Below are 4430 nucleotides of genomic sequence, written 5' to 3'. Positions count from 1 at the left end.
GTAGATAGCATTACGGCAGTACTGTATCATATTGAAGTTATTGATTAATATTCCTAATGAAAATTCCCAGAAATTATGAAAAGTCTTCGTAAACACGCTCATTGTGACGAACGTCAGGTTGTGGCTCGTTGTCTGTCTTACTACGGTTAAAAATATGCGTGTTTTGAGAACATTTCAATTAAGAGTTATTGATCCTGGAAGTGCCAATATCTTTCGAAACTTTACCGAAGTGCAGTGGCCAATGAAGCACCTTTCCTCATCTTGTAATTACGAGATAAGGTGTCTAATTTATTTATTTATCCCCCACGGCAGCTGTCACACCATGATGTGCACAAAGTAACGGCACCCGTGCTTACCTTAAAAATGACCACACACGAAGCACGGCAAGCACATGAAGCTACCGGAGCACGCCAAAAAACCAGAGCACGCCAAACAGAAACCTTCCAGGTGAACGCCAAGAGACAAAGTGCGCCCCGAGGGGAGCGCAGTAATTGACAGATGGCACCAATGTGCAATCAAGCACCGGTGATGCTGATTGAGTAAGGGTGGGGCAACACTCGACCTGCCACACTCACATAAAAAAACACAGGTGCACTAATAGTCCCCGGTAATTCACTTCCATTGTGGATTTTTTTATTTTTTTGCATTTCTTTTTATTTGCAGTGTTTCTTTTATTTGCAGCGGCATTTCTTTTTATTTGCAGCGTTTCTTTATGTGGCAGAGTGACTGTGTCATCAAACTGTTGTAAGGGCTGGCATCTACATTCAAAGCACCGCCCTGTCAGGTGGGGCCAGAGGTAGCTCCCCGCCTTTATAGGGACAGGTGAGGGCAATTAATACCTCTTTGTCTGAGGCCTGGTTGTGGTTGCTGTGGCTGTACGGGTAAGGGAGATTGAATGAGAAAGATGTGTTATATTGCTTTATGGGAAACCTAATGAGGACGTTTGTATATTTAGTTGTGGTGTGACTGTCCTGAGGTGATCCAGATTGAGCACTGTGGTCCTGTGCGGAAGAGGTATGTGTTAGTGGATTGTAGGTTAGTTTGTCGTTGCAGTGATTTGTGTGCACACGTGGTGGTTCCTATTTGGGTCTGTGATAGAATCTCCCCGCAGTAAGTACCCTGTCCTGCCTATTGTCGTAGCAATTTTATCCTCTGTATTTCATGTCAAGCCATTTGCTATTTATATATTAATAGTTTTAATTATTTTAATGTTGTGAAATAAAATAGCTTGGACTAATCTGGCAGTTTCTCCTTTTTGTTTTACAGGTTCGCTGCCATAGTTCTCTTTTTAAAATAAATATTCTTCGAATTGAATGCATGTCTCCCGCTCTTTTTGAACCCTTTAAAACTTGTGTCCACACTCAGATGGTTGGTATCTAGGGCTGATAAAGCCCTCTTCTGTCTATTTGCCCCGCTTTGTAACCTGGGTGGTGTTACACTGAACAATTGTGGTGATCACGGGGCAGTGCCATAATCCTCATAGATAGGTGAGAGAGGATCATTTGTGTCAGGTGGCCATGGTAATTCACTTCTGTTGTGGATTTTTTTTATTTGCAGCAGCATTTCTTTTTGTGGCAGAGTGACTGTGTCATCAAGCTGTGAACAATTATGGTGGGCGGTGCCATAATCCTCATAGATAGGTGAGAGAGGATCATTTGTGTCAGGTGTGGCTTTCTGCTTCTGCTCAGGCTGGTGTTAGCAGTTTGGCGTGGTGGTCGCACGGTCCCTCAAGGAGCAACCTTTTTCTTTCATACTCGCCAGCTGTCTGGAGCGTGCGTTAGCACTGTCTATGCGCTACACGGCGTGTCCAGTGACTCCCTGTTTCGCATCGTCAGGTATGTTGTTCAATTATGTTATGACTGCAGATCAATGTTATGCAGTAACGTGGCTTATTTCTGCTTGGCGTTGCAGCGGTGTCGGCTTAATTGCCAAGGCGGGAAGGGTGGAGCGTGTCCTTCAAGCCAGTGCGTAATTTTCCACGCATTGCGTGGCATTCAACTCCTAAGGTAAGCTGGCTCATCTGTTTACTGTGTGTATGTACCTGTGTCTTTCCTAGCTGTTGTAAATGACTTTCTCTGATTTAACAGTTAAAGCTGCATAGTTGTGGTGCACCACTCTCAATCGGAGCACTGAAGCCTCCACATCCGCCAGTGGCTTACTTGCTGAAGCGGCCCTCCATGTTGCAGGGCCTATACTGCTGTTCTGTCTGGGCTGGTTTTATTAGTGCTTGCTACTATTTCGTCATTTAACCAATTTTATTGTCTGTGCGCGTGTGTGGGTCTCTTCCGGGGCCACGCAGCACTGTCATTTTAATAGTGTTGAGTGATTATGTAATGTCGTACCAGGATCGCACAATGTGCAAATCCTCACCCTTATAGTACGTTGCCTAACTGTGCTTCTTTTCTTTTGGATAGGAGCTGTGGTGCCGCTGGTGTGAGTGACTGGCTGGTCCCGGTGGTGGTCGTTCCCTTCACTTCCTTTTGTATAATAGCGCACCTGGGTGTCATAATTTGTGTGTAGGTGTTCACGCGTGATGTATTATAAGGACTCCCTCCCCTCTCCTTGTCAGCAAGTCATCTCTGCCGGTGAGCCCTCAGTCTCCTGCACATTGCACTTTAGAAGCAACCCAATCAATGCTTAGATAAGGGGGCTCATTTTGTGATATATTTTTTTTTTATTATTAAACCCATATTGTATTTTAGAAAACAACCAACTTTTTGTAATAAACTTTGTATTTTGTGTTGGAATCACATCAAGTGCCGGTGTCTGTCGTACCTGTGTCCCTTGAACATAAACTGGACTCCTTTCTGAGGGTGCAATTCCCCCAGTGGCGTTGTCGGTCTGTAATTATAGCTTAAACCAGATTACCCTCGTGCCTTGCCACATTTTATTTGCAGCAGCATTTCTTTTTAGATCCTTTTTATCTAAGAAAGATACCTGTTCTGCTTCCATCTCTTGTGGATTGCACTGTGCTTCCATGGGGCTCAAAGATCAAGGTAAAACACATGATCTTTGAATTGTCTTAAATATTTTAAATTCTAAATGGCCAAAAAGTCCTCAGCTTCAAGAGTTATCAGTGAGTTAGGGCTTGGAGGTAGAACAGGTCAAATTACTGCAAAGAAACCACACAACTAAGTAAGTATAACAAGAGAGCATCCGCCCCATCTAAGAAGGCTCAGTCCTTGCCACAGTGGCCCAGGGTTCAAATCCAACCTGTGGCTCTTTCCCACATGTCATTCCCCATATCTCTCTCCCCACATTCCTGTCACTCTTCAACTGTCTATCAAATAAAGCTTGAAAAGGCCTTTAAAAAAAAAAAAAAAAAAAAAAAAAAAACACAATGAATTGACATGAGGGGCGGCTGTGGCACTACAGGTCCCTGGTTCCTCCAGTCTGCATGTTAAGGTGTCCTTGGGCAAGATGCTGAACTCCAAATTGCTCCTGAAGGCTGTGCCATCAGTGTGTGAATGTGTATGAATGGTTAGCTCCTAAAACTGAACAGTTGGCACCTTGCATGGCAGCCAATGCCATCAGTGTGTGAATGAGATATGTCCTGTGTGTGTGTTTTTGAGTGGTCACTAGACTAGAAAGGCGATATATAAGTACAGTCCATGTATCATTGAACAGTAGACACATTTATTTTCCTCTGCAGGGCACTAGAACATTTTTAGGCTTTTCACTGTATAAACATCACACGGGCCTTACGCATATATCTGCAGAATGGTCTGATGCAAATAGAATTCACTGAAAAAGAAATCCTGTTTAGAATAAAAGCACAATATCTGTGTGATATATGAATCTCGGTGTACCCAGAAAGTGAAGAACAATGCAGACTGTTAGAGGAGGTGAGGAAAGATGGTAAGAGGTAAGAAGAGGGAGTAATAGAGAGACCTAGAAATGGAGGAAAGAAACACCCAAGGAAAGGAGACAAGAGAAAGGAGGAGAGAGTTGTGTTTATCACCCCAGAGGCAGCAGCTTTACTCAGATAAGAGACAGAAAACAAGCAGCAACTGGTAATTGTTTTGCACGAGCAAGTCCCAAAGGCTTGATGGCACAAAATCAGCATAAAAGATAATTAAAAGGTTACTGTGAATGGCTGAGCCACTCTGAGCCTGTTTATTTGTGTGATAGCGAGAGTGAGAAAGCAACAGAGACTGAAGGAGAGAGAAAATAGAAATCATGCCTAAGGCTAAACATATGGAGGCCATGTTACTCACAGAGGAATGACAGGGGTTTCATATCAGTTGTAGTGAAGAGCAAAAGGCTCAGACATGCTCACAGAGCCGAGTGAACATGGGGTCACATGAGAAATGTAAAGTCTTTTCAAGAAAAGATAGAATGAGCAGACGAATCTCAGTCTTTGGTCAGATAAAAAATAATGAGTTTATCACAGCCACGAAGGTCCCCTAATCATAACTAAGTCACTATGT

General features: G+C 43.4%; 1 long non-coding RNA gene across 2 annotated transcripts; it reads left to right on the top strand.

The window, feature by feature from the left end:
- The first annotated feature begins 647 nt into the window (after positions 1–647).
- Positions 648–3234, top strand: LOC113747880 (uncharacterized). Of its 2 annotated transcripts, XR_003463965.1 has the most exons (4): positions 648–881; positions 956–1835; positions 1912–2006; positions 2415–3234. It is a non-coding gene; the product is annotated as an uncharacterized LOC113747880 (long non-coding RNA). The 2 variants fall into 2 exon arrangements; XR_003463964.1 differs by having other exon boundaries at positions 648–1835.
- Positions 3235–4430: the final 1196 nt, after the last annotated feature.

This window comes from Larimichthys crocea, chromosome XVI, assembly GCF_000972845.2.
Source record: "Larimichthys crocea isolate SSNF chromosome XVI, L_crocea_2.0, whole genome shotgun sequence".
Classification (NCBI taxonomy): Eukaryota; Metazoa; Chordata; class Actinopteri; family Sciaenidae; genus Larimichthys; species Larimichthys crocea.
Note: the sequence above shows the minus strand (reverse complement) of the source record. Positions and strands in the feature narration are given on the sequence as shown.